Source organism: Bos taurus, chromosome 23 (genome assembly GCF_002263795.3).
Source record: "Bos taurus isolate L1 Dominette 01449 registration number 42190680 breed Hereford chromosome 23, ARS-UCD2.0, whole genome shotgun sequence".
Taxonomy (NCBI): domain Eukaryota; kingdom Metazoa; phylum Chordata; class Mammalia; order Artiodactyla; family Bovidae; genus Bos; species Bos taurus.
The window spans coordinates 40579839-40598967 of record NC_037350.1 but is presented as its reverse complement, the minus strand read 5'-3'; the positions used below and the strand labels follow the sequence as shown (position 1 = coordinate 40598967).

The 19129-nt window shown below is 41.9% G+C and overlaps 1 protein-coding gene across 24 annotated transcripts in view; it reads right to left on the bottom strand.

Annotated features, from left to right (window-relative positions):
* The window catches only part of ATXN1 (ataxin 1), a 419791-nt gene that overhangs the window by 236503 nt on the left and 164159 nt on the right, over positions 1–19129 (bottom strand). For 20 of the 24 annotated variants that reach the window (XM_059880662.1, XM_059880654.1, XM_059880664.1 and 17 more), the window contains one exon: positions 17055–17182. The gene's annotated coding sequence lies outside the window, so the exon portion shown is untranslated. Of the gene's footprint in view, positions 1–9079; positions 17183–19129 lie in introns of all 24 variants that reach the window. The other 4 variants (XM_059880661.1, XM_059880667.1, XM_059880658.1 and 1 more) reach the window with 3 other exon arrangements.

Genomic DNA, 19129 nt, shown 5'->3' with positions numbered 1-19129 from the left:
GTTCAGTAAAAACCTAAGAGTATTTGATTTTAATGCCTCACTTTTATATAGTACTCCACTGTTCATAAAGTGCTTTCTTTCACAGTCATATGGGCTTCTTTGTACTAAACCTCAGCTTTCTGTCATTCAATTTCTATAAAATACTTTCAAAAGTATTAGTTAATTAATGAATATTTGGTGGTGGTTTAGGTACCAAGTCGTGTCTGACTCTTGTGATCCCATGGACTGTAGTCCGCCAGGCTCCTCTGTCCATGGGATTCTCCAGGCAAGAATACTGGAGAGGGCTGCCATTCCCTTCTCCAGGTAATCTTCCAACCCAGGGATCTAACCTGTGTCTCCTGCATTGCACACATGTTCTTTACTGCTGAACCACATTTAACATAAAGTTAACCTGGAATCTATAAGGAGAATTCGGGGGACAGTGACTGCAACCTGGGGATAGCAGAAAGATCATGACATCAAAATTATTCTCATAGTTTCAACAGAAAAGAAAAACCATCAAGAGATACAATAAAGTATGCAAACTTAAAATTAGAAGAAAATGTTTCTTGCATGGGCTGCAGTATGGTTTTAAACAGAAGGGAGCGATCATTACATGTGACTGCTATTCACTAAACATTAATTACGCTAGCATCAGAATCTGAGCCTGCAAGTACCAGTCAGAGTAACAGCCGAAGCAGTTTCTTAACACTGCTGGGGTGCATACATGTTCAAGGGTGGGAGGGAGACAAAGTATTCTTTTTAATATGGAAGCACTTCACCCTGAAAATTGTAACTATGACAAGCTTACACAGTCCTCAGTTTTCTACCTCAGAGCAGAACAGCATCCCCAACATTTGTGATCATATTCTGTCAGCTGCTCTGCTAACAGTAGAAATTTTTACTTGTATATGGATAGCAAGTTCTCCAAGAAGAAGCATTTCTAAGATCAGCGTTCCATGATATTAGGAATATTTCTGTGCTCGTGTTACACACGCTACAGATTAGAAATAAATGGGTTTGTAATCTCCAAATGAGCTCCATGGAGCAAATAACTGATTCATCAGATATTAGTGAAAGCAAATGTAAAAGCCAAGAATTATGTCTCTGTGTTGACAAACTGTAAACTGCTCAGAACTTTTATGTTAACAAGGCATTTTGTAGCGATCTGTCAGATTTCTCCCTTTATGTGTGAAACACACATGCAAAAGAGAATTACAAACTTCAGAGTTCTTTAACCTTTACAAACCAACGCAGTAATTACATTGCAAGATATTTGACAGCCCAGGGTAATATGAGAAGCGAATTCCTTCCCCGCCCCCCACTTCCTTTTAATAGCTCTCAATTTTTCTACAATTTAAAGACTGCCTGAGCAATAGACTTTCATAGCCATGAATCCCACTAAAGATACATAGGGAGATAAAATCACTATTCCAATACACAGAATATTTAAGGCTCCTCCAAAGAAAATATTTCTCAACACATAAAGACAGTATTAAATTTTAAGAGGGAGGCTATCAACAAAATGAAGGCAGAGAAAAGTAAACATAAGTTAACTTGACAAGCTCATACGGATAAGGCACAGATAAATGTTATCTCTGGGTTACATGCCTCATACAGGCAGTCCTCAACTTATGAATGAGTTGTGTACAGAAAGTTCACTTCTAAGTCAGTTGTTTGCAATTCCAAACTCATTTTCTCAGAGAAATGATGTTATAAATAAGGCTTGATTTTGTAGAAAGGCAAACAAGATCTAGTAAGCCCACGCTGCTGCTGCTGCTAAGTCGCATCAGTTGTGTCCGACTCTGTGCGACCCCATAGATGGCAGCCCACCAGGCTCCCCTGTCCCTGGGATTCTCCAGGCAAGAACACTGGAGTGGGTTGCCATTTCCTTCTCCAATGTATTAAAGTGAAAAGTGAAAGGGAAGTCACTCAGTTGTGTCCAACTCTTCGCGACCCCATGGACTGCAGCCCACCAGGCTCCTCCGTCCATGGGACTTTCCAGGCAAGAGTACTGGAGTGGGGTGCCATCTCCTTCTCCGAGTAAGCCCATACGGTAGACAAATTCTAGTATGGACAGTTCTCAAGCAAGTTGACTCTATGCTTCAATTGGATACCTTCACGAGCAGGATATCATCCTCTGCCCCCATCCTAGCCACACCCTGTGATGATATCCTGCTCGTGAAGGTATCCAATTGAAGCAGAGGCTGGTTTGTGTTCAACAAACCAGCTTCCCTGGCATATAGTTTGACATTTCCCAGTTTTAGTTGCAGTTAGGTATGTCCATGGTACTAAATCCTGACCCAGGGAATGTGAAAGAGAACCACATGTCCACTAACAAACCTCCAGTGAGAAGAGTCACACTCTCTTTTCCTCCTGGCTATTGGCCAAATAGCTGCAGAAGATGGTTAAGGTCTCCCATTGACCCTAGGGAACAGCTGAGCCACGAGATGGAAGGACTCAGGGTCTGAGAATTACCACCATGCGTGTATCTCTACCACAGCCTGTGGAATCCCCCAAGTTAACTATACATGCATGTGTGTTCAGTTGCTTCAGCCATATGCAACTCTTTGAGACCCCAAGGACTGTAGCCCACCAGGCTTCTCTGTCCATGGGATTCTCCAGGCAAGAATACTAGGGTGGGTTTCCATTTCCCCTCCTGCAGGGGATCTTCCCAACCCAGGGATCGAACCCCCATCTCCTGCATTGCACGTGGATTCTTTACCACTGAGCCACCAGGGGAGCCCCAAATTAACTATAAAATGACTGAGAAAGAAACTCCTATTGTGTTCCTCCTTGAGGCCTGGGGTTGTATCTTACCACAACAGCCTTGCCCTCTGCATCATCACCTTTTTGTTGCATCTCAGGAAAGTCCTTTACGTTTGCCTACCCTGAATAATCCACTGAGTTGGTCTGCCTGCAAACAAAACGCCCCACCCTGCTGAGATTTATATTGCTTCTAGTTTTACTTCTTCCTTCACTGTGGTCTATATATTTACACTAGAAGGTCTTCTCTTTTTAATTTACTTGGGGAACTGGATAAGCAAACTTGGTAAATCATTAACCTTACGTTGAGTGTCCTGCTAAGCCAACAGGGCTCTGAGTATCTCAGGGCCTCACCTACAGGGTCAAGTGCAGGATTTTGGTCTTTCATTTTTCTCTTTGCTGAGAAGGCTTTTCCCTATTATTTCCAGATTTTACAAGTGGATTAGGGTTGCAGAAGCGTATGCGCTGGATGGGAAAACGAGGATTATATAATTTTTAGACAAAATTCACAGAAGTGGCATCACTCAAATTTTGTTAAAAGCAGCTTGTTCACTTCATCCTCTTATTCATTCCTTCAGTTTACTTTTAATGGGAAAGGGGGGAAAAAAGACTAAAGAAGGAAAGATGAGAGTGAAAAAGGGAAAGAATTTTAACTACCCTCCACCTCTTGCTCTGTAAATATCCTCCATATTTCATTATTGAGTTGTTATAAGGTACAGTAAAGCTCTAATATAAATTTAAACAGATTTGGTCTAATCCTAAAAATTGGCTTTCTAGCTTTGCTCCTTCCAGCAGCAATTTTCTGGCCCATTCCACGCTCATTTCTTTGTTGTGTCTCTGAAAGGCCCATGAGGTTAAACGGTCATGCACTTCCCACGTGGCATCTTAAGAAATAATGAATTAACCTGTATGATATGTGTGCACCACCTCATTGACAGGGGATGTCTTGATGGGTTTCCCCATCCTATGGAACTCCACTGGGGATTACAGAGCAGGGGTCTCGCTTGCCTTCGCCTTGCAACTTTTTTGAGAACAAGTTCAAAATGGTTCCCCGCACTCAGCATGCGACTTCCACTTCGGCTGCCAAAAGAAAATGAGACACCCACTGCAGTAAAGGCACTCTGAGAAGGGAGGAAAATGGGCTGGCATCTATGGGACTGTAGAAAGACCCACTGCACAAAGTATTTTTCTATAAAATCTTTACATAGAACCACTGACTATAATTACAATTTTGAAATAAGTTCCCTATGAAAAAGTCCTGAAGTCAGTGCAGGAGTTAAAAAGGACATAAAAGACTCTTTATCTTGCCAGTTTGAACATATGTGCCCCCACAGCAGGCCCATAAAGGGGACCCAGTAGTCACTTACCAGAGTGTTCTGCCATTGCCAAAAGATGGCATTTCTTTTTACATTCTCCAAAAAACATCTATTCATATTATTCAACACACTGCCATTTAAGTCATGTTTTGAATCCACCGTGGGCAAACTCACATTCCATGGAGAGTTCTCATTGTTAAAAACATATGTGAAAGTCAAGTTTACATGCTGCGGGAACTTCTCTGGTGGCCCAGTGGCTAAGAATCTGCAGTCCCGAGGCAGGGGACACAGGTCTCATCCCTGGACAGGGAACTAGATCCCACATGTCACAACGAAAGATTACAAGTGCTGCAACTAAGAGCCAGCACAGCCAAATAAATATTAAAAAAAAAAATTTCTGACACCCCCATCCTTCCCAACCCAGGCCTCAGATGTATAAGCTCTCATTACCTATTTCTAACTCCTAGCCTACGACCTCCATCGTTCCCAACTCCAGCCAGTCTGGATATCCTGTCACCAACTGCATGCATATGTCATGTTACGGAGTCACTTCCTTTAACAAGAACTTGCAGTTCTGCATCAACTGCCCTAACAACTTCAAACTCTTCCGCAATCTTAAGGATCCTCTGCTCTGTCTTTCCCAAAGCTTCTCAGTGCTCTTTCACACGGATCTCCAGCAAAAGCACACACGTCACTCAGCCGCACAGGTCACCAGTATTCCCCTCTTGTGCCTTTGCCCCCGCTGTCCCTGCAACTAGAACAACTTCCCAGCATGCACCATCCGTCACGTCTACCCCTCCTCTCAAGGTGCAAATCAAGTTTTCCTTCTCTAATGAAGCTCTTGCTGGCCACTCAAATCCCAAGTCAACTCTCGTTCCCCTCAACACAGACTCAGCCCAGAGCTGGCCACCTCCATCCCAAGTTGTCAGCGAGATACTGTCATGTGTGACTCTCTACTTGCTTCCTATGGGTTGGTTTTGCACCTTCAACTAAATTTCCATAAAGATAATTTTAGACATTTAGGGCCACCTGATGGAAAGGGCTGACTCACTGGAAAAGACTCTGATACTGGGAAAGATGGAGGCAGGAGCAAAAGGGGGTGACAGAGGAGCAGATGATTGGATGGCATCACTGACTCAATGGACTTGAATTTGAGCACACTCTGGGAGATAGTGATGGAGAAGGAAGCTGGGGTGCTGCAGTTCATGGGGTTGCATAGATTCAGACATGACTTAGCAACTGAAAAACAACAGCAAGATACACAGAGAGCTGCCGAAACGGGAGTGTTCCCTTGTACCCATCACCCAGCTTCTCTTTAAGTCAACATCTCACATAACCACAGAACAATGATCAAGACCAAAACATGAACCTTGGTCTATAACCCCACAGACAGAGGAGCCTGGTGGACTACAGTCCACGGGCCTGCAGAAAGACCCAACTGGGCAACGGAGCACACACAGTTCCGCTAACTAAACTACAGAATCCATTAAGATGCTACCAGTTTTCCACCAACACCTTTTCCCTGTTTCAGGATCCAGTCTCAGGTTTCCCCTTACATTGAGTTGCTGTGGCTCTCTTCCAATCTGTGGCCATTCCTCAGTCCTTCCAGATCTTTAAAGAATCCTGGCACTTTTGAAAAGTAGGTGTTTGATGCATCAATTGAGTCATTCATTCATTCATTAAACAAATTATGTTTAGGCCCTTGGCTTAGGTGCTAGCGGGACAGCAAATAAAACAGTTCCTTTTTTCAAGATGTTTATAGCTTAGTTAACAGAAATTCATGTGACTGTCTATACATCTCTGATAAAAGTATTTGGAGAATGCAAGTATCACCCACTTCTCAAAAGGTCACTTCATGATACTTCCTTTTTACGAAAGGCCTACATTAGCACCTACTTTTGCTGATGGAAAGAAATCCGAAGAGGATTTTGGCTTTCACAGAAACAGGTGAAAAGTGAACACAGTTGCAACACTCGTTTTGCAGCAGCGGTTAACACCCCCAGCAAAACAGCGGCACTGCCAAGCTCCTTCCTGGGAACTACAGTCAGCACCTTAGCATCCCAGCCCCAGAGATCTGAACTGCATTTGCGAGCATCTGTGCTTTCCCTCCATTCATTTTGTGCGGCCGTTAGCGAGATGTGTCCTAAGGTAATAGCTTCTTCACTTTAAAGCCATTTCAGCTTACATAAGATTTTTCACAGGCACTCTCTACTTTCGGATAGTGGGGGAAGCCTGTATAGCGATGGGTCAAATGCTAAGACTGTAAATTTTACCTGGAGAAGAAAATGTAGGGTGACAGGTAGGCAGGAAAGACTTAAGAAAAACAGTGTTTTGTCCTCCCTTTTACTCCACTGCTCACTCTATAAAAAAGTAGGTATATGCAATAAATAGAGACAAATACCATCACACAGTTACTAGATACACTCTGCCTCTGCATCTTCTAAACTAATTCCTAAAATCAAACCTCAAGGACACACTGTTTAGGAAGATCTAATGTAGTAAACATAGACTCTTTATACAGTGACTCTGTGCTTTACTAAAAAAATTGCAAACAGTTAAGGTAAAAAAAAAAATTTGAGAAGCCATTTGTCTTAATCCAGTTTTCAAATCCAATTTCATAGTTTTTACTCCTTCACAGGGAATAATGAAGAGCAAATAAGAAGCATCATCAATCAAAGATGGTCTCCCTAAGTTTCTTTACTTAATTCAATTTTCTTGTACTGCTCCGACTGTATTTTCCAAACAAAGCTGTTCTTTTCTATATGTGATAGTTCAGTCCTGCAAACATTCTCAGGAATAATAAACAAACATCCTGGACACATTTTCTGCCACAAATTGCATTCTACAACATTCTTTATCCAAAGCACTTTGAATTCCAAGCAACCAGACATGTTTGTATTGCAAGACCTGCACACAATAGGGAATGCCTATTTTTAGACCCTTATTGACACTTAAATCTGTTAATATTTAACTCCTACTATTGTTCTGAAGGATGAATAAGCAAACTCTCCTGCACACACAATGTTGTATCCAGCACTTTAATTTTAATAGTAACGGCTGCTAAAAGGAATTCTACTTTCACTATTTGGTATCATCCTTTCTAATTAACGTCAATGTGTCTTTTCCACGAGAGGGTGTATAGAGCAGATGCACCTATGTGCCGTGTCTGTGCATATCCACACAAATGCACACATGTACATGAGTGCAATATACAAATACACTCATATGCATACAGACTGGTCCCTATGGTAATATTCACTTATAAATAGAGCTTGTTCCACACCCCCAACTTGCATGGGAATATACACAAACAGCATCTAATCCAGTTGATTTCCTTTCATTAACTTTTGTAGCAGATTAAGATAAAATGCTTTAAAAGAGCCAAGTAGACACTTCATGGAGTCTGTGATTAAGAGACACAGAAGCTAATGAGACAGATGGGCTGCTGCATAAAGGGAATTTCAGCATGCCAGCCCACACTGTGGATAAATTTACTGTGCTTCACCTTTTCTGTGGCAAAGTCTTCATCACTTAGCACCCTACTTATTTAACTCTTGTCCCTCTCACAGACCCCCCTCCTAGTTCTGCCCAAACCTCCTAAAATGAGGATTATTAAATAAAATAAGACATTCTTTTTTTTTTTAGTCTGTTATTCAAAGTTTACTCAGAAGCAATATTTACTATAAAATCATGTGGTTTCTAACTTAACAGAGAATGGACAACTCTGTTAACAGAGCTAGCTGGAAAATTTTTAGAAAAATACCATAAACATAGAATTTCTGGGCCAGAAAAATGAGGAGCCGAAAAAAAATTCACATATATTTTTAAATTATTCACAATAGATTTTTCCTCCAAGTGGTTGGTCCTCTAAGTTATTCTTGCACACACAGGGGATTACTCTCCCTATCAGCTTCTGCATAAGAATGCCGCATGTTTACAAAATAACATATGCAGAGGGCCTTACAACTCACCATACAGTTTTTAAGCATTCCCACACTTGATCACAGCATACCTGTTAGATATAATTATCTCTGTTTCATAGATTTAAAAAAAAAAAAAAATCTCAGATTTTTATGAGCTTCTAAATGAAACTGCATACTTTAAAATTTTCCCTATATATATATTTTAAAAGTTCTCTCTTCTCTGGTTAAATTAAAATGCCCTGGTTCCTTTAGTATCTGCTTCCTTTATTCCCTGGAATCTCCCTCTTGAGAGATCTGATGTCCTATGAACTGATGATCTGATTATTTCTACATTGACAATTCTTTCCTCTGGGCTTTAAAAAAATTGTTTTGTGCACATTGTTGAATGTTTTTCAATTTTATCAATTTTACTATGACTTCCATGATCTTATTCTAATATTTATCACGACGTTAACTTGTACTCCTAGAAAAATCTGAAGAAGTTGCCATTTTTATCCAACTGCATTCATCTACCAGGCCCATTTCTTGAATCTTCTTCCCAGTCACTGTTACTGCAAAGATCTTTGAATTAAATAGAAGGGCTGTCCTTTCTTTTTTTGGAGGGGGAGGGGGCTGTCCTTTCTGATCTGCAAGATCATTTTGCCTGAGCCATTTAAAAGGTGCTTTAATATAACAACTGTTCAGCATGGTACATTCTGGTGTCATAAACACTGCACCATGATATTATCCTATGCAGGGGGCAAAAGGAGGAGGTGGCTCTAAAAGACAGATCTATTTAAGTGCCAACACAGCCTAATAATTAGACCACTGGGAACAGAGAGAGAAAAATCACAAGATTATAGCCCAGTGGCCTAGCAGACAAGCCCCCTCTCCGGCGGGTGTAGGAGATTATTGAGTGTGGCCACCATTGAGCTTCTGGACCTGAAGTTAGCCTTTCCAACCCACAGAGATAATCCACCTTCGGGGCATCCCATCCTCCCTTCCTGTTGCCCAACTCCACTTTCCAGGCTCTTTTAATTGGATTATTTTGGAATCTGCTATTTCCGTCTCCCTCCTTTCCCCAAACTGTCATATAAGTGCTGCAGCTCGACTTACACAGCTGCCAAATTTCACTCCAGAGATGGCTGTATTTCAGTGGCAAGCGAAGTGCTCGTCCTGTGCCATCTGAATACCCGTTTAAGAGGTTCGGCATCTGGAGGGGGTTGCCTTGATGCAGGAAAGCAGTGATTTGTTTGGCTTTATTTTGTATCACCATCACCACACTGGAGGAGCAGATCATTCTTTAGCTCCACCTGAATATGAAGGAGGAAAAAAACCAGAAAACACTCAACACATACACAAGAAACGCACAGAGAGAACAGAAACGGTGACTGGGGCTTTTCACAGGTTCTTTTCTACAGGGACTTCAAAGCCTTAAAACATCAAGGATGTCAGCTGACGATCTTTTTCAGAAGTGGAAGAAGCCTCAGAGAGTAGCCCACTCACGAAACAAATATTTCATAGAAAACTTGGAGGCAAAGCGAGTACTTTGTTCAAAGCTCCCCTGATCCCCAGACCCAGGGCGTTCCACTTGAACTTGAGTTCAGCCATAGATGCACTCAGAAGCTCACATCTCTGCCAGGGGAGCCAAACACACCCCCAGCTTATAAAGCATTTGATATCAGCACTCAGTTGCTCGTTTTGTTTGGTTATATTTATTTATTTTAGCTACTCAAGAAAACTCTCTACCAGGAAAAAAAAAACAGAATGTGAAATAGGAGGGAGAAATAACAGAGTAGAATTAGCAGTAGCAGATGCTTTAACCAGGCGCCAGGACAGAAAATGTTCTAAAAGTTTATACGCATATAATCCTCACAGTGACCTGTTGTCTTCACTTTAAAGAAAAGAAAAATGAGAAAGAAGAAAGAGTATTCCCAAAGAGAAAACAGGAGGCAGAGTAAATTGCCAAGTCCTAGAAAAAACCTTCCTAAATTTTATTCAGACAGTAAAAATCTAAAAAAATATCACTGATGTAGTTCTCATTTAATCTAAAGAGATAATCATAATCCTTGATACCGCTTGGCCTCTAGAGGCATGAGTCTTCCGTTTCTTGCTAACTCAAGCAAGTACATTATTCCAAAGAATGTCTGTATATCGCATATTTCTAAATCTCCTAATGATAATGGTTCTTTTAACAATCAATGAACAATCAATGACTCAATATTTGACCCTTGGTGAAATGAAGCACTAATGAGTTTTGAGGGGGTCCTGAGTTAGCGGGGGAAGGGGTCTAAATGATTTTCATGTTCCCTTCCATCTCTAAGGGCTTCCCTTGTGGCTCAGCTGGTAAAGAATCCGCCTGCACTGAGGGAGACCTGGGTTCGATCCCCGGGATTGAGAAGATCCCCTGGATAAGGGAAAGGCTACCCACTCCAGTATCCTGGCCTGGAGAATTCCATAGACTGCATAGCCCATGGGGTCGCAAAGAGTCGGACACAACTGAATGACTTTCACTTTCAAATTTCACTTTCCACCTCTACATACTCTAACACCAAAGGCTATAGTAGGTAATAGTCTAGAATTTAGAAAACATATTTAAATGCTTCATCTCATTTGATAAACTCTAAAAGGAAAAAAGAGAGTAATTCAAAAAGTACCACTGAATACTGACACTTTGATATTTTTACGTTTAGTCATCACTCACACTTTGGATAGTACAGTTTGCCAACACTGAGAGCAGTGTTAGTGTATTAGAAGGAAAGAAATTTCTGCAGCATTCTACTTTAGCATCCCAACATGGAAAGCAAAAAAAAAAAAAACAAAAATGGTAGGCTTTGGTATCAAACATTTTCTCATGGGTTTCACTGTCATATGACAAAATATTCTACCTCATTTCAGGAAAGGTAAAAAGACTTATGTGAATGCTTGCATACTGACACAGTAAATTATATTATTTATGAGACTCTTCAAAGAATAAAATGCTGTATACAGAAGTCTGGTAAATTACTTTAGATACTCGAATACACTTCAAAATAGTTTTGAAAAACTATGCCTACATAAAAAACACTACATACCCTGGAGTCTTTGTCTCTATGATTTTCATTTTGCCATGAAAAATATCATTGTCTCAAAGTAATTTTTTGTTTTTTAGTTGCTAAGCTGTGTCTAACTCTTTGAGACCCCTGGCTGGCTCCTCTGTCCATGAGATTTCCCAGGTAAGAATACTGGAGCAGGTTCCTTCTCCAGGGGATCTTCTCAACCCAGGGATCAAACTGGCATCTCCTGCACTGGCAGGGGGATTCTTTACCACTGAGCCATTAGGAAAGGCTGTCTCAAAATAATACCTTTCCCCAAACTGGCTATGAGTTATGGAGACTACCTTCAAATGGATGAAACTAGTATAGAGAAAGGAAGAACATATTTATTCTAAAAGATAATTTAGGAGAAGATCTCTATTTTAAAGATTTAATAAATATCCGTAGGGTTTTCTTAACCATGGAAATGGGCGTTGCAAATCCCAGTGTGTGTGTTGGGGGTCTGGGTGGGTTGGGTTAGGGAATGGGACGGACAACTAAACTAAATGAACTGGGCTTGTCAAAGAAAGGAATAGTATTTGAGTCAAATATATGGTAGAAGTTTGAGCACCAGAATAAGGTGACTAGGAAGGAAGAATACAGAGAAAAAGTGTCCCTCAATGACAGTAAATCCAAAGCCAAAAATGTAGCCTTTACCAAACCCATGTTGAAGGTCAAAGGAGATAAAATAAATCTCTGAGTGGATTTGTATTATTTAAGAGACCACTAAAAGCATCCAGGAATGGAGGGAGGAAGGTAAGAAGAACCACAATCCCACAAATAAGCTGAGGGGAAGGGTACCAAAAAATCAAAGAGGCCAAGAGGTGACAACTGGAGACTCTTTTGATCCAGAACTTTAACCTGTGTGAAGTTAACTAAAATTAATGGCTCTTGCCCACAGAAGGGAAAATTAATTATATCATTCATCTCACTCTCTAAGGATGGTGGATAAGGTAAGAACAGCGAAGTAATTAGTCAAAGTTAGAGTAAGGTCAGTGTGTTCTGGGGATGATGCCACCTCAGTTCTTCCTTTGAGTGACAGTTGAAAAAAAGACAATACCACTCTCCACTGTGAGCCATCGACTCTTCTGTCTTCCATGTTTATAAAGTCATAGAGTAAAACGTGGAGAAGGCAATGGCAGCCCACTCCAGTACTCTTGCCTGGAAAATCCCATGGATGGAGGAGCCTAGTAGGCTGCAGTCCATGGGGTCACTAAGAGTCGGACACGACTGAGGGACTTCACTTTCACTTTTCACTTTCATGCGTTGGAGAAGGAAATGGCAACCCACTCCAGTGTTCTTGCCTGGAGAATCCCAGGGACGGGGGAGCCTGGTGGGCTGCCGTCTATGGGGTTTCAGAGTCGGACACGACTGAAGTGACTTAGCAGCAGCAGCAGCGTAAAACGTACCCATTTCACCCTTTGTTAAAATACAGATTATTGACAGTGTGTACTACTTCTAAAGCAATGACAAACCTAAACAGTGTGTTGAAAAGGAGAGACATTACTCTGCAGACAAAGATCCATATAATCAAGGCTATGGTGTTCCCAGTGGTCACTTACAATTGTAAGAGCTGGACTGTAAAGAAGGCAGAAACACATCAAAGAACTTGATGCCTTAGAACTGTGGTGCTGGAGAAGACTCCTGAAAGTCCCTTGGACAGCAAGGAGATCAATCAATTTTAAGGGAGATAAACTCTGAATATTCACTGGAAGGACTGATGCTGAAGCTTCGGTATTTTGGTCACCTGATATGAACAGATGACTCATTGGAAAAGTCCCTGATGCTGGGAAAGATTGAGGGCAGAAGGAGAAGAGGGCATCAGAGGATGAGATGGGTGGACGGCATCACTGATGCAATGAACATGAACTTGAAACTCCGGGAGATGGTGAGGGTCAGGGAGGCCTGGTGTGCTGCAGTCCATGGGATCACAAAGAATCGGACATGACTAGGTGACTAAACAACAACTATTTCTGTTACCTAAATGGAGAGACTTTTTTGCCAACCAAAGTCCATCTAGTCAAAGCTATGGTTTTTCCAGTATTCATGTATGGATGTGAGAGTTGGCCTATAAAGAAAGCTGAGTGCTGAAAAATTGATGCTTTTGAACTGTGGTGTTGGAAAAGACACTTGAGAGTCCCTTGGACTGCAAGAGATCCAACCAGTCCATCCTAAAGGAAATCAGTCCTGAATATTCATTGGAAGGACTGATGCTAAAGCTTCAATATTTGGCCACTTGATGCAAAGAACTGACTCATCTGAAAAGACCCTGATGCTGGGAAAGATTGAAGGCAGGAGGAGAAGGGGACAACAGAGGATGAGATGGTTGGATGGCATCACCAACTCAATGGACATGAGTTTGAGTAAGCTCTGGGAGTTGGACAGGGAAGCCTGGTGTGCTGCAGTCTATGGGGTCACAAAGAGTCAGACACAACTGAACAACTGTAGTGAACTGAAACTGAGAGATGAATGGCTGCAAGATTTCTATGGACCCTGACAATTGCGCATCCAAGCCAAGTTTGACTCTTGTCTTCTCTCTGCATTTCCCAATCTGGTCCTGCCGTCACTAGTCACGGCCTCCTGCTGGCCCCTATCCTCTGGATCTTTTTGCCTCTGCCTTCCAGATCAACAGGTCTTTCTCCACTGGTTTCTCCAGTCTCTCATTTCAGATGCACTCTAAACCTTTTATTTTTTCAATTTTTTCATTTGCTTCAAAGTTAAACCCAAGACACAGTGACGTCATAAGAAATCCATTAAGAAACATTTTTCTAGGTTGAACACCTGTTGCCCCAGCAGAGTGTGCACCTGTTAATTACTTTCATTTTACAATCACTGCTGCCTCACCACTATACCAACATCACCTAAATGGTATGTGTGGTGTTCCCAATATTCTCAGTTATACCCTAACTTCACTAACTGCAAAAGTTTTCTGGCATAACCTGTCACTTGAATTCTTTGGCTACTTTTGAAGACGAAGTCCAAAGAACTCTTAAATGATTCTCCTTTGGAAGAAATTATTTCACTGGTATTAGCAACTAGCAACTGGTCCAAGCCTCTTTTTTGAATGGTCCAGATCATCTCCCCTCTTCACCCAAACCAGGTTCAGATGCCATCAACAGTATCTCCCTTAGAAATGTAAGCTCCATCAGGGAAGGCCCCACGCCCACATTCTTCCATTCCATATCTCCAGTGCTTAGAACTCTGCTAGTACCTGTGTGTGTGTGCATGCGTGTGCTCAGTCACTCAGTCATGTCCAACTCTTTGCAGCCCCATGGACTATAGCCCACTAAGTTCCTCTGCACATGGAGATTTCCAGGCAGGAACACTGGAGTCGGGTGCCATTTCCTCCCCCAGGGGATCTTCCCAACCCAGGGATGGAACCCGCTTCTCTTGCATCTCCTGCACTGGCAGGAGGGTTCTTTCCCACTAGCGCCACCACCCAGTAGCCCCCAAGAGGTATTTGAATGAATACATGAGGGATGAATGACTAAGTGAGACCAGGATTGAAAGACATCATCTCAAATTTCTTTCAATTCAAAACCTGTACTCTCGCTCTGCACTGGCAAAGTCTGAAGGCACCCCCAAAGGCCCTACGGGACTCTGTGAATTGAGTTTTCAACAATGATTTGGCCTGGCCTTGCAGTCTCACATGACTGCAAAAACGGTTTGGTTATGGAGGCAACCCCAGCTGCTGTGAAACATGGTTAAATATTCCCACTCTTCTGTCTCGCTAGAGAAATTCATCCATAAGCCCCTAATAATCAACATGTCTGCATTTCTGCACAGCAGCCAGCAAGGCACAGCAAGAGCATCCTTTCTTCCTCTCTGTCTGAGTCCCTGTTGCTTCTGTAATTGGGGAGGAATTGAATGCTATCCAAATACCAAACCTCCCATATGGCAGCTTTACCACGTCCTTGCTGCCGAGATGCATGGCCGTGCTACCTCCGCTCGCTGGAGTCTGGCAGAACACGATGCACTCCTTTCCCGACCTATATTTGCTGACACATTTGCTGTCCTCTATCCCTTTATGAACTTATTAATATTGCTGGGATAACATATGTATGTGCATAAATACAAGTTTCATTTTCTTAGGTGTCCTCATAATCATTTGGAGGAGAATAATTTATGGCCCACTAAAGAGGAGTTCTTAAGCTAAACGGTCTTAATTAGGAATTCAGATGTTCCTCTCTTTACTGAAAAATACAGAGCTGTGCAAATGAGACTGGAAACCTGGGCCAAAACAAATGTACATACACAGGACTTGCAGAGTCTCCGGTGAAAAGCATTAGCTTTCCTGAAGCCAGACCAGTCCCCTTGGGTTTGTCTCCTTAATGCCAAATCTCACTCTGCCTCTTTTTCCCTTCTACGTTTCAGCCTCGTGATGTGGCTCAGGGGCTGAGGGACTCGCACCTCCACAGTTTTCTCTTGTGTGCTTATGAAGGATAAAGTATATATTTCCTAAGAAGTGTACATTTCCTAAGACCTTCTTCCTTCCTAAGAAGGTCTCTGATTCTACCTTCTCTTGCATTTTTTTTTAAGTGAAAGGAAGCTTATTTAATACCACTGAGGGAATAAGATGAGCCTAGCACGGCAGCTTGCATATGTGGAGTTGAATGGCTGGGAATTCAGTGCAGCTCCAAGAGGCCAGAAAGGCGGCCTGATCCAAGGTCCTCGCTGTAGCTCAGGAGCAAGGCGGCCCAGGGAGCTGGAGGGGGATTTGAGGCTCTGCTCTCACACCAGGGCTGCTCCAGGGACCCACTGGCCAGGTGTCGTAGCAGTTCTGAGACTTCAGAGCTTTGTGGGAAATGGTGGTCTGACGTGAAGACTTCAGTCAGCCAGTTTCTCCAGACCTAGGATTACTAATATACTATACCCTTTCTGCATCCCAGAGGAGGATGAAACAAGAGAGGAAGAAGGAAAAATAAAAAAACAATTTTACAGGAATGGGATTATGCTACGGTTACTGTCATACTTTGCTTTTTTTTTTTACTTTGATCATGACCATTTTCTCATGGCATTACTCTTTTGGAATAGGACTCAAATGATTTCATGCTTCTTGATTTAGTCTTATTTCTCAAATGTCAACTATTGGTTAAGTTTCAAGCATGCTACTATCTACAGAGGAAAGGTCCTTCAAAATGGTATGATTTATAAATAATGCACTGCCCCACACCCTAAAAAAATAACCCAACATGTGGAAAGACACTGGTTCTCATAATCAACTGGCAGATATTCTTCCTTTTTTCAAAATTCTGGGCAGTGGCAAAATTTTATGGAAGTAGGTCTCTCCTACACTGCACCTCTGGAAATATAAACTGGTATGACTTTATTGGAAAGTAATTTGGCAACAAGTGTCAAGAGTCTTAAAACTTGAAAACACTTAAATTCAGAAATTTACTGCTAAGGAACTATCCCAAGGAAACCATCAATAATGGCAACTAACATAAAGCCATAAGAACATTCTTGGTAGCATAAAGGCCAAAAAAAAAAAAAAAATAGAAATAACTTAAATGTCCAACTAGAAGGGATCAATTAAATTACCTTAGGATATGTATTCAATGGTATACTATGTAATCACTAAAATCATATTGTAGATAAAGGACTTGCTTTGAAAAGATGTGTATCACTGCACTGTGAAGAGGAACAAAAAGATTATATAACAGCATATATTGCATTGCTCCCTTAGACCATCTGATGGGACATGGTCTCTGCAGCTGAACTGATAAACACAATCGCCAGGTATCCCCTTTCTTATTAATGCCTTGTCACCATCCTAGTCGATGATCTGAAAATAAGTAGCAGTTGATTTCTTTCCCAAAAAGCAAGAGGTCCATTTTTATAAAGAGATGGAAAGAATACAGAGGTGGAGAACGCGTGAATCTGCAGATGTATGCTTGTTTTGCGTGTGTGTGTGTGAGTGTGCACGTGAACAGGTATGTAAGCATCCCCACGACTACCTTGGATCTTGTACAATGAAATGAGAGCTATTTTTGGTTAAAGATGCCAGAGATATTTACCTGTACATGTGCTTTCATCACAAGGGAGAGTCCTAAGCAGTTAGTTCCTTCCCATCAGATCTTCTCAGACAGATTTTGCTTGAGCAGAAGGGGAGGCAGCAGAGAAGGTCAATGTGAAAAGCCTAGACCTGTAATTATAAAAACAACATTCCCACTGAGTTAGGCTGTTTTCTGCAGTCTTCATTCACATGAGCTGAATTCTCAGAAAAGAGAAACATATTTGCATAATCTCTCTCGCCCTCTTTCACACACACACACACACACACACCACACAGTTCTTAATTCAGAATGCCAAAAACTCAGCGAGCAGACCCATGGTAGGTCCTCGGGTTCTGCTGAGGGATTGCTTCCCACCACATCTCCTGACCTTAGGAATAACCCCGTCAAAACACTCTTTTCTTTCCCCTCCTTCTCTGCCTATTGATCTCAAGACTTCAGAGAAATGAGAAACAATTCTTCTGCAGAAAATGTCATAAACATTACTGAATCTGATGCTCTCTGAGATTTTTTTCCTAACCACAGAGGTAAGCAAGTTCGATACATGTATTTACATAGAAGCCTGACTTTCACTTTCGAAATGGAACAATGCCTCTCTGTTGATGACTCAGGTGAAGCCTGGAATCACTGATCGTCAAAGTCATCATGGACATGTATTGAACACCGACTATATTCCTGGCACCCCGCTCCACCACAACCTGTGAAGTAGTGAAAAATCATTATTACCTGTTATTGACAAGAAAACTGGGCATTTGCACGGCTAACAGATGTTAAAGGCAGTATTTTACGCCACTATCTTTCACACAAAGCCATGCTAATAATCTCAGTGCTAGAGATTTTTCCAAGACTGATCTATCAACACTCTTGTACTTACTATAAACACATCAAGTATTAATTCAACATCACCTTATTTTTCCCCAGAGTTGACATGTCACCTAAGTTTTAGCATTACTAACGCTTTTTGGATTGGATTGTCCTTTGATATTCGTTTCCAAGCAAAATCAAAATCAACATGTTCCTATTTCCATCAGGAGTAAATTCATAGTTATTTCAATAAATTTAAAATGTCAATCAATCCCAAATCCAGATGCCGAAACACTAAGGAAAAACCTAAACTCTAAGCCCTACCCAAATGACTAAATTTTTTTAGAAAGAAGGCAGATAATAAAATCAAGAGCCATATGTGAATTCCTCATTTAAAATATGGAAGTAAAGACAGAAATTTCTATACATTATGCCTATGAAATAAAAATAAAACATTTACACATTCTAACCTATTTACAAATTCTACCTACTATAGGTCTTACGATGACTGTGCACAAAATAGAGATGAGCGTATCAAGAAACCAACATTGTTATTTACGGGTCCCATGTTAATTTCCCTTTCGTACCTATGGACGTTTGCAGCTACTTGCTCGTGCTGTTCTGGTTATGCCCCTGTGCCTTTGCACATGCCCTGCCCTCTGATTATCATACCTTTCCCCTCTTGCCAACTAGAAAATGCCTACTCATTCTTCAAGGCCAATCTCCAATCTCAATCCCTTTTGATGACTTATCCGTTCTTCCCTGACGTCTTCCGGAGATCCAAGCAGAGCAGATTCTGCCCTCTCCTGTGTTTCCTTAACAATGGTACCGGCGGAACCTTAACATCTTCCTTTTTCAAAGTGAAAGTGAAGTCGCTCAGTCGTGTCTGACTCTTAGCGACCCCATGGACTACAGCCCACCAGGCCCTCCGTCCATGGGATTTTCCAGGCAAGAGTACTGGAGTGGGGTGCCATTGCCTTCTCCGTTAACAGCGGCTAGGCATATTATATTTACTTGGAGCTGGTATGCTCAGTGACAGCCTTAGTGCCCACAGACACGGCGTGCTTGGCCAGCTCCCCAGGTAGCAGCAAGCGCACGGCGGTCTGGATCTCCCTGGATGTGATAGTCGAGCGCTTGTTGTAATGCACCAGGCGCAATGCCTCGCCAGCGATGCGCTCAAAAATGTCGTTGACGAAGGAGTTATCCAACCATCCAGTCACTGAATCTGCCACCCTCCCCTTCTCCCCTGACCACCACCTCTGCTCCAGGCTGCC